The sequence below is a fragment of the Girardinichthys multiradiatus genome, chromosome 17 (genome assembly GCF_021462225.1).
Source record: "Girardinichthys multiradiatus isolate DD_20200921_A chromosome 17, DD_fGirMul_XY1, whole genome shotgun sequence".
NCBI lineage: Eukaryota > Metazoa > Chordata > Actinopteri > Cyprinodontiformes > Goodeidae > Girardinichthys > Girardinichthys multiradiatus.
The window spans coordinates 23,419,020-23,430,316 of record NC_061809.1 but is presented as its reverse complement, the minus strand read 5'-3'; the positions used below and the strand labels follow the sequence as shown (position 1 = coordinate 23,430,316).

At 43.2% G+C, this 11,297-nt stretch overlaps 1 protein-coding gene across 1 annotated transcript in view; it reads left to right on the top strand.

Moving 5' to 3' along the window:
• Nucleotides 1-244: 244 nt before the first annotated feature.
• Nucleotides 245-11,297, top strand: part of syt1a (synaptotagmin Ia) — a 302,852-nt gene continuing 291,799 nt past the window's right edge. The window contains exon 1 of the mRNA XM_047389686.1: nt 245-335. The gene's annotated coding sequence lies outside the window, so the exon portion shown is untranslated. The remainder of the gene's footprint in view (nt 336-11,297) is intronic.

Here is an 11,297-nt window from a genome sequence, read left to right as displayed (position 1 = left end):
AAGTTTTTATTCTCCAAGCCGTGCATGAGGTGCATCAGCTGTGTGTGTGTTTAAATTGATAAAAATGTGGTGCCGTTCACACCGCTTCCTCCAGACTGGGTATACAGGCAGCAGACAGTCCCCATCCAGCTCTCCTTCTCATCTCTGAGCTAGGCTCCACCTCTCACTTTCCCTCCCAGCTCTCTCTCCATCTTTCTCTCAGCATCACACACATAAAACATACACACACATACACTCATATACACACATCCTCCCTCAGACTCCCCACTCCATACGAGCAATCCTTCTCGTAAGGGCCGGCAGCTTTGGAGCTGAAGGTGAGCAGCTATTGCCAGGTAGGAAAGCACTTTTTATTCATAGCTTAACCTGGAAGTTAAAGAGGAAAGTGCCTATTTTTGTGGCAGTCTTACCAATGTAACACTAGTGCTACTCTTCACTCCAACTCCCCATCGCTCCTCTTGACACCATATTTGGCGCGTGTTTTTGCCGCGCCTTTTGTCGTCATGTGTACTTTCAGGTTTTTTGTTCCTGTATGTGCTCAGAACCTGCTGTAGATACAAGGTGGAGTGCAACAGCTGATCACAACGCTTCTTCATAGATAACGTGTCTCTAGTTGCAAAGGGAGTCTACGATGAGGATGTGTGGGCAGATGGAAAGATGAAGACGGGAGGGGAAGTCAGAAGGAAGATGAGCAGCTGCTTTCATTCTAGAGACGCTAATCCCTCCATTTGTTCTCGCTCATCAGATAAAAATTGAGACTACAGCTCCGGCATTCTTATTTTTTCTCCACTTTCCTCCATCCTTCAGTTGTGATGGTTTTATCTTGAGCAGGGAGAGAGACAGCAAGCTGTTGATTTGGAAATGAGCTCTAATGTTATATAAAAAGGAGCAAGATTTTTCTCTTACAACAATGTGTCCCTAATTGTATATCTGACTTTATTTTTCTTCCGTTTATCCAGTGAGTCGATTAGCTTGAAATGTCACTTGGGTTCCACTGGGTTACCCAGGATCTCTGCTATTGTTGTGATTGGTGGGAACACCCCCTTGCTGTAAAGGAGGCTTATCACCTCCCACAGGTTTTACTGATGGAGTACCGATTGGCTACTGCTCAGTGCACATGGAACAAGTCTCTCCAGAGTCTGTACAAATAACGTCAAGCAAATCCATGGTGACTGCTGTGCATGTTTGATTAGGAATCGTTAAAAAACATATGGCCTATCACCCTCTTCTCCTAGATTACCTAATAACTCTCAAAGCATGATCAGCAGGTTTTGTTGGAGGGGGTTGGTTTGCTCGAATGTTGCTGTATAAACTGCTGCTTGACTACAGTAGGCAGGAGACTCCCCTGTGTCAGACTGTTACCAGGTGACTGGCTGTGAGCAAGGCAACACTATGTGCTTCAACCACCCAAATATAAATGACCCCTTGGCTTGTTTTCCCAGGTAGAACGTATGTTTGCATACTTATTGTAGCTTCTGCAGATGCCCAATTTTATAATTCAACAGCCTATGGAAGCACTGATGGATGCTGTATTGACTCTTAACACATTTTGGTGTTTTTCACAATGTCCATTTTCAATGTATGTGTGAACTGTAATATAGTTATCAAACAGGCTCATGTCCTAGAATATTCTGTGCTGCTGTTGAAGCTGAGCGAATCCTCTAATCATATTTACAGTGCCTTTCAAAAGTATCCAGACCCATTTGAACTTGACAAATTTTTTTTAGGTTCCAACTACAACCTTAGAGAACATTAGTGAACAAATGCATCATGACGTTGGAAAAAAAGGGATAAAGCTGTGAGTAAAACAACATACAACACTAAACGGGCACTTTTCTTGTAATGTAAAAAAAATCAAGGCCTTTATGAAAATACTAAACAAAACATTGCATATCAACACACAATTCATAACTGCTAATTGCTTAGACTAAATAGAAGGCAAAAATAAAAGGCTTTGAGTAATACCCAAATAGACAGCCATGCCAGATTCCTTTTGAACCAGTTCTCCTAAGATAATAGTCAGAAGAACTGATTCTTTGAAAAGATTGTGAGTTCCCATCACTAGTTTGTATCTGTCGACAGGACAACAATTTTTGCACTCCACAAATCTGGCCTTGACAAGAGAAAGGCTGCGGTTTAAAAAAAGCTATAGAAATGTCATTAAACATGGTGGTGGCAGCATTATGCTGTATGGATTATTTTTCCAACAGGGAAACTGGTCAGAGTTGGTAGGAAAATGGATGGAGCTAAATATAGGCCAATTATGGAAGAAAACCTTTGAGAGGCTGCAAAAGACTTAAGACTGGGGTAAAGATTCAGCCACCAGGATAACCTTAAGCATATAGCCAGAGCTGCAAAGTATATTCAGGTGTTAGAATGGCAAAGTAAAAGTGCAGACCGAAATACAATGAAGAACGGCAATGTTAAAAGCAATTATCCACATTTTCTGGTCCAGATAATTTAATTGCTATTTCTAGACCAGATTATGAGTTAACTATTACAGTCCTAGACTTTGTAGATAATTTACTTCTGGTGCCTAACCAGATGCCCAAGTTTACTTTTATAGTCTTAGACTGTGTGCATCTCTGCAGAAAGGAGGAATCAGGCACCAAAATATATGCAATCACAGGATTTCTAATATTATAAAAGGAGTAACATGGTCCCTCACCTGCGGGTGGTTCCTAGGATCAGTTTACAGTCTAAAAAGAAAAAAACAAGCTTATCTGCTTAGTGACAGAGTCAGTCACAGTGTGTCGTAAACTCTACCTTGTAAATACGAATGCTTGATATCACAGGAGAATCTAAGTAATTCTGTGGCAGAAGTATGGTGTGTCATAAACCGCAAGATGCACAGTGAACAACTGTGAAACTCAGTTTCTCCTCCCGTACCTAGCATGTATTTCAATAACAAGCAATAAAAATGAAATAAAACAACATTTTATATACTCCAAGAACCTGTGGTAAGGCCTAAAATGCCATTCACTGATTCTCTGTATATAATCTGACTGAGCTTGAGCTATTTTGCAAAAAACAATTGGCCAAAACCTAACCCTTATGATGAACAACCTGGTGGAGAGATAATAAACTTATTTGGTGGAGGTTCTACACAGTATTGACTCGGGTGAGCTGAATAGAAATGGACATCAGAATTATCATAATTGTAATTGAAACCAGGCAACCTTTCCCTAATTTTGCTCTACTTGTGTTTTTATCTATCACACAGCATTTGAATAAAATACATGTTCTAAACACAGCTTTGTGGTTGCAATGTGACAAAACATGGAGAAGTTACAGATAATTTTGCAAGGTGCTGTACATCATTCGTAGAAGCTGATACTGACTTCCGTTTAAATCAGGCAGCCACTCAGCTGTCGCCTGGGGTGCTGTGATGTTTTATCAGGCTTATTAGGGAGCTATTAATGAGGATTTTGGAATCCAAAGTCTCAAGCCTGATGTTTAAACAGTACTAACCTTTTGTCTTGGACAGGCTATCCAGAGTGAACCTTTCCCAAAAAGCCAAAGGCCTTCAGGATGAAAGGGCATCTGCCAGATTTATTTTGCATTTATCTGGAGACGTTCAATTATGATGACTTTATCAGATGATAGAGGAGTACAGAGACATCCGTATTGTAAGACAGAGTCGTGTGTTTCTCTCCACTGGAGAGCAATATAAAATGGAGGATATAAATAGAAACTGTGTTATGGTCTGACCTTGTGTTGCCATTTGGTGGTTGGTGTCTGTGAGCTCAGACAGTAAAGTTGCCATCACTAAGAGCGAGTCACACTGGTTCATGAATCATGATTTGTACTCCATCTCCAGGATTGTCTTCTGTTAGGATGTATATCCATGTAATATTAGATTCATTTTCTTACTATAATCAGTACCATCACTGATGCTGTGGTGGAAAACTCTATCGATAATACAGCCTTAATGGATTACACTGGTATCCTTTTCTTGCTGTGTTGTACAATTATTGCCTAATTTAGCTTGATGTTAGCTGGCTTTTTTCATTCCAATACTAGTTTTGATGTGTATTTGGAATAGTCGTTCAGTTGTATGATCCAATTTATTGACATTTCAATCATGTAGTTGTTGTTTTTAGGTAAAGTTAAGGAATTTGGAGGAAATTCTTAATTATCCATCCACCAGTACCACTTGCAGGCAAAAAGCCCCACAGCAGGATGCTGCCACCACCATTCTTGATGGTGTTCTATATTTGAATGACTCGCCTCACTGCTCCACTTCTCATCTTTGTGGCACCTCAATCTTTGCCCAGTCATAAAAGCTTTTTTTTTCAAGAAGGCATTTGGCTTGACCATGTGTGCAGCAGAAAATTTCAGTGTGGCCTTCAGGGTGTCAATTTTGGACTTAACAGTAGCTTATTTCTTGATTTATACCCTCTTACTCAGTTGTATTATAAAACTCCCTTCGCTGCTATCCCAGCAGGATCCAGCTCAAGACAGGCTCAAGTGTTGATAGCTTCTAGGTTGTTCCCAAATATCCAATTTTCCTCCTATTTTTCTTTTGCCTGAGGGGGAAGTTTGGTGTTGGATTGTTTAAACTTGGACACAATGTAGTGTTTCAGTTGCACAGTGATCTCAAAGCACATAAAAACACTTTCTGTTGGATAGAAAAGACATATAATAAATATTTAAAATGCTCTTCCTAAAGCCCCATGTTTAACCCCAATGCAGGTTTTGACAGACTTCCACCACAATTTGGTGTCAGTGTGTTGAATGGAGGACTCAAGCACATGCAAGCAAGCAGGGGGCATGCCAACTGAGCTGTTGCAGTTGTTTAATAGAAGACAAAGTCTAACTTAGAAACAGAGTAAAATGCAGAAATTAAATCCCAATCCCAGAGACATGAAGCTGACATCGGTAGAAATGTGCAATGATCAAATCAACCAGGGAGCAATGAATCCTGAGGGAAGTGATTGCCTGGATTGAAGACTAGGTGAAGCTAATTATTGAATGGAAAAAGAAAACAGCTGAGTAACAACCAGAAGACTGAGACACTGAGAACCAGATGGGACAAAATAGCTACATAGAAGCAAACATGCAACCAGAAAGCTAAACAACCTCCAAACAGGATATTAGCCAGCACAAAAATGAGTCAAAATACAAAACCTAAGGGTGACAAAGATACTTGGAAACAAGAGTAAAAAGAAAACAGGAAGTGCAAAGAACCAGTTTACCAAACTAAAATTGGAAATAAGGTCTGCAAGGAGAAATAATACCTGAACACTGCAACTCAAAGAAATTCAAATTGTAAAACTAGATAAAAATGAATAGAAGTCCCTAAACTTTTAAAGTGGAATATAATTGGTATTCACTTAAATTCAACAATAAAAGCAGCAAAGACAATTTTAAACTTGTGTCCACTTAATGAGGCACCAAACATTTTCGTAGGTTTGCTACATTACGTTTATGTTGCTTGGCTAACTTATGTCTGAGTCATTTTAAAGGTCTGACACAGGCTAATTAGCTTGGTCTGTGTCTGTGTTTGATAAGGTTTATAAACTTCTGAACTGCTTTATCTCTATGGTTCCTCCAACATAAGACTTGGAGGATGTAACATATTCAAACAAATACTGTTACAAAAACTCAGTTCTTACATTTTGCATTGACTGATCTTAGTCCAGGGTTGCACGATCGCACAGTTGGTTGCACTGTTGCCTTGTAGGAAGAAGCTTATGGGTTCGACTCTTGGCCAGATGGAGTTCGAATGTTCTCCCCGTTCATGCGTGGGTTCTCTCCGGGTACTCCGGCTTCCTCCCACAGTCCAAAAACATGACTTTTAGGTTAACTGGTCTCTCTAAATTGACCATATGCCCTTAAATGGGTGTGTGCATAGTTGCTTTTCACTGTGCTCTGCGACTGGACTGGCAAAATGTCCAGGGTGTACACCACCTCTTGCCCGTTGTCTGCTGGAGATAGGCACCAGCTCCCCCACGACCCAGTATGAGAGAACTGGGTATAGAAAATGGATGGATCTTAGCCCTTGTTAAAAGAAAGGGGGAAAAAAATGCCATTGTCAAGCTGTACAAATTCAATTCAATTCGTACGCGTATTTGTCGTCTTCCGCTTTATGCGGGACCGGGTTGCGGGGGCAGCAGACTCAGCAGAGACGCCCAGAAGTCCCTCTCCCCAGACACCTCCTCCAGCTCCTCCAGGGGGAGCTCAAGGCGTTGCCAGGCCAGCCGGGAGACATAGTCCCTCCAGCGTGTCCTGGGGCCGTCCCCTGGGCTTCCTCCCGGTGGGACGTGCCTGGAACACCTCCCGAGGAAGGCGTACAGGAGGCATCCGGTATAGATGCCTGAGCCACCTCAACTGGCTCCTCTCGATGTGGAGGAGCAGCGGCTCTTCTCCGAGCCACTCCCGGATGGCCGAGCTCCTCACCCTATCTCTGAGGGAGTGCCCGGCCACCCTACGGAGGAAGCAAATTTCAGCCGCTTGTATCCGGAATCTTGTTCTTTCGGTCATGACCCAAAGTTCATGGCCATAGGTGAGGGTAGGAACGTAGACCGACCGGTAAATTGAGAGTTTCGCTTTTCGGCTCCGCTCTCTCTTCACCACAACGGACCGGCACAGCATCCCCATTACTGCGGCAGCCGCACCGATCGGTCTGTTGATCTCCCACTCCATTCTTCCCTCACTCGTGAACAAGACCCCGAGATACTTAAACTCCTCCACTTGAGGCAGGAAATCCCCTCCAACCTGAAGAGGACAAGCCACCCTTTTCCGGTCGAGCACCATGGCCTCGGACTTTGAGGAGCTGATCTTCATCCCAGCCGCTTCACACTAGGCTGCGAACCGCCCCAGGGCATGCTGTAGGTCTTGGCTAGAGGGGGCCAGCAGGACCACGTCATCTGCAAAAAGAAGAGACGAAATCCACTGGTCCCCAAACCAGACCCCCTCCAGCTCTTGGCTGCGCCTGGAAATACTGTCCATAAAATTTATGAACAGGACCGGTGACAAAGGGCCCTTTGTCAATTAAATTCAGTTTTATTTATATAGCGCCGATTCACAACACATGTTGTCTCAAGGCACTTCACAACAGTCAAGTACATACATTCCAATTAGTCCTAACCATTGAACAGTGCAGTCAGAGTTAGTTATTTATTCAAATTGGATAAATAGTTTTTCTGTCTAAGGAAACCCAGCAGATTGCATCCAGCCAGTGACTTGCAGCATTCCCTCCTCCTGGATGAGCATGTAGAGACAGTGGACAGTCACTGGCGATGACTTTGCAGCAATCCCTCATACTGAGCATGCATGTAGCAACAGTGGAGAGGAAAAACTCCCTTTTAACAGGAGGAAACTTCCAGCAGAATCAGGCTCAGTGGGAGCTGCCACGACCGACTGTGGGTTTGAGAGAACAGAGCAGAGACACAAAGAGAACAAAGAAGCACTGATCGAGTCCTTTCTATGGGAAGGAAAAGTAAATGTTAATGGATGTAGCTCCTTTAGTCGTTTCATCTAGAAAGAAAGAACAGATAAACTTTGAACCAGTTTTCAATGTTAGTCTGAAAGAGAGCACATAAAGTACAGACCAAAAGCCTGGACACACCCCCTCATTCAAAGAGCCGTCCCCACCCTCATGACCATGAACACTGCAGCCCCACACCGAAGTCACCAAAACCACGAACCAACACATGTGGAACCATACAATGAACAAAAAAGTGTGAAACAACTGAAAACACGTCCTACACTCTAGGCTCCCCAAAGCAGACACCCCCCGCCCCAACCACCGCCACGCACACCCCCGGCACCCGAGTCCCAAGAGGCAGCCACCCGAAATAGTCTTCACTTCACAGGTGTGCCCTGTCAGGTTTAATAAATGGGATTTCAAGCCTTATAAATGGGGTTGAGACCATCAGTTGTGTTGTGCAGGAGGTGGATACAGTACACAGCTGATAGTCTTACTGAATAGACTGTTAGAATTTGTATTATGGCAAGAAAAAAGCAGCTAAGTAAAGAAAAACGAGTGGCCATCATTACTTTAAGAAATTAAGGTCAGTCAGTCCGAACAATTGGGAAAACATTGAAAGTGTCCCCAAGTGCAGTTGCAAAAACCATCAAGCGCTACAAAGAAACTGGCTCACATGAGGACCGCCCCAGGAAAGGAAGACCAAGAGTCACCTCTGCTGCGGACGATAAGTTCATCCAAGTCACCAGCCTCAGAAATCGCAGGTTAACAGCAGCTCAGATTAGAGAACAGGTCAATGCCACACAGAGTTCTAGCAGCAGACACATCTCTAGAACAACTGTTAAGAGGAGACTGTGTGAATGAGGCCTTCATGGTAAAATAGCTGCTAGGAAACCACTGCTGAGGACAGGCAACAAGCAGAAGAGACTTGTTTGGGCTAAAGAACACAAGGAATGGACATTAAACCAGTGGAAATCTGTGCTTTGGTCTGATGAGTCCAAGTTTGAGATCTTTGGTTCCAACCACCGGGTCTTTGTGCAATGCAGAAGAGGTGAACAGATGGACTCTATATGCCTGGTTCCCACCGTGAAGCATGGAGGAGGAGGTGTGATGGTGTTGGGGTGCTTTGCTGGTGACACTGTTGGGGATTTATTCAAAATTGAAGGCATACTGAACCAGCATGGCTACCACAGCATCTTGCAGAGGCATGCTATTCCATCCAGTTTGCATTTAGTTGGACCATCATTTATTTTTCAACAGGACAATGACCCCAAACTCACCTCCAGGCCGTGTAAGGGCTATTTAACCAAGAAGGAGAGTGATGGGCTGCTGCGCCAGATGACCTGGCCTCCACAGTCACCGGACCTGAACCCAATCGAGATGGTTTGGGGTGAGCTGGACCGCAGAGTGAAGGCAAAAGGGCCAACAAGTGCTAAGCATCTCTGGGAACTCCTTCAAGACTGTTGGAAAACCATTTCAGGTGACCACCTCCTGAAGTCCACCAACAGAACGCCAAGAGCGCGCGCAGCAGCAACCAAAGCAAAAGGCGGCCACCCCGAAGAACCCAGAACATAAGACACACCCTCAGCTGTTTCACACCTCTCCGCTCAGCATACAACTCCACATGTGCTAACCCACAGCCCCGATGCCCCCAGTGCGAAGCCACAACACTCATGAAAACAAGGACAACTCCCCGAATGAGAAGTTGTGTCCAAACCCCCGGTCCATACTGTATAATTAGTTACAGTAAAAGCTCAGTCAATCGCCACACTGAAAGACAGGGCCATGTGGATCATCGGTAGAGGGTGAGCATTAAGTTGTTGCCAGCAGAAGCTCGGACGATTCCCCTCTCCAGAAAGGTGTCACAGGTAGACAGTCAGGCCAGGTGTACCTTCTAGGAAGAGAAAAGAGAGAGAACAAAGTTGAAAGCTGAAATAACAGCAAACAATGCAAAATTGGAGAGTAGTGTGAGAATGTAGTGAAGAGGGTGAAAGTGGTTGTTATGTCCTCCAGTAGCCTAAGCCTATAGCAGCATAACTACACAGATAGTTTCAGTTCAGATTATTTAGTTAAACGGCGCTTATTTACAACAATGTTGTCTCAAGGCACCTCACAAAGGGTCCCACTGATGGTCATTGTTATACTAAAAACCACAAGGATTGGGATACCTCCCTCTGTCAGACTGATTATAACCACTGGAAAAGAGAAGGGGTCATACAGGTAGCAGAAATGGAGGGTGTGTTTGCACCTCAACCATAACTGAGCCGGTTTAGGCTAAACCTGACTCCCCCTTACTCCATCCAACAGGGAGGAAGGATGGCTCCCTCCCTGATAACCTAAGCCACTCGAACTATAAGCTTTATCAAAAAGGCAAGTTTTAAGCCTAGCCTTAAAAGTACACAAAGTGTCCGCCTTAGGGACCAAAACCGGGAACTGGTTCCACAGGAGAGGAGCCTGATAACTAAAGGATCTGCTTCCCATTCTACTTCTAGAGACTCTAGGAACCACCAGTAAACCTGCAGTCTGAGAACGAAGTGCTCTGTTAGGAACATATGGAACAATCAGATCTCTGATGTATGATGGAGCTAGATCATTAAGGGCTTTATATGTGAGGAGGAGAATTTTATATTATATTCTGGATTTAACAAGGACCCAATTTAGGGAAGCTAAAATAGGAGAAATATGATCTCTCTTTTTAATTTTCATCAGAACTCTTGCTGCAGTATTTTGAATCAGCTGAAGGCTTTTAATTGCATTTTGTGGACATCCTGATAGTAAAGAATTACAATAGTCCAGCCTTGAAGTAACAAATGCATGAACTAGTTTTTCAGCATCACTCCTGGATAGAATATTTCTAATTTTGGCAATGTTTCGGAAACCTGTTTAATATGGGATTTAAATGACATGTCCTGGTCAAAACTAACACCAAGGTTTTTTACTTTATTACTGGAGGAACTCGTGCCTTAAGTGAAGAGGCACGTGTTCCCTACAAATGGGATTATCAAGTCAGTGATGCCACTGACTGCAACAATTGGAAAACAACCAAAAACCCCAAATACTCACATTGTTTGTTCATTAGCATTGTGGACAGCTTTGTTTCTTGCCGAACTTCATACTGCATATGTGACAGTGTGCAGTCTCACAGTGTAAAGCCTCTCGATTTAGCCCTGCATGAATGGGCCTCTCCTCACAAAAGAACAAAGGTTGTGGTTTTCTCATCTGCACAGAACCTACCAAAGCATTGTTTCATCAGCAACAAAAACGGAGTCTTCCAGACAATGCGAGTGCATTTGAATTTTTTTGTCCTCTGGAGGAAAACAGTCTTTTCCATATGATGGGAAGTCAGAAAGGATCAACCTGAAATTTGTTTAAAAACACAGTTTTATGTCTTAATTAGAGATACAGAAATAGTTTACAAAATTACTGACTAATTACATGCTTAATTAGTTTCTCTAAGTAAGTGGGGCTCGAGTTTAACTGGATTCATTGTACAATGATATGACTTAGGTTTGTCATGTGAAGGGAAATCTTGATTAAATATACTTCTTTTAAGGTAGCCGATGTTCCTGTTTGACTGTCTTTCAAACACTTTTCTTGACAGAAGTTATCTTGGGTATATATGTACGGTGATGGCGATGGCAGGGAGGTAGGTGTTTTGTGATAGGTATGAATGAGAAAATAATTTAATGGTAAGACTGCCAATGTGAGAGCTATAATTTTAAAATCCCCTTTAGCAGGAAATTGCTTTTGCCCTCCTACAACTTTTTAATATCCTGATTCATACTCAGCCCTGGTAAAATACATCATCCAGCCATAGCATTTCTCCCACTGCGGCCTGAAGGTGCTCCCTGAGGATGTTATTGGA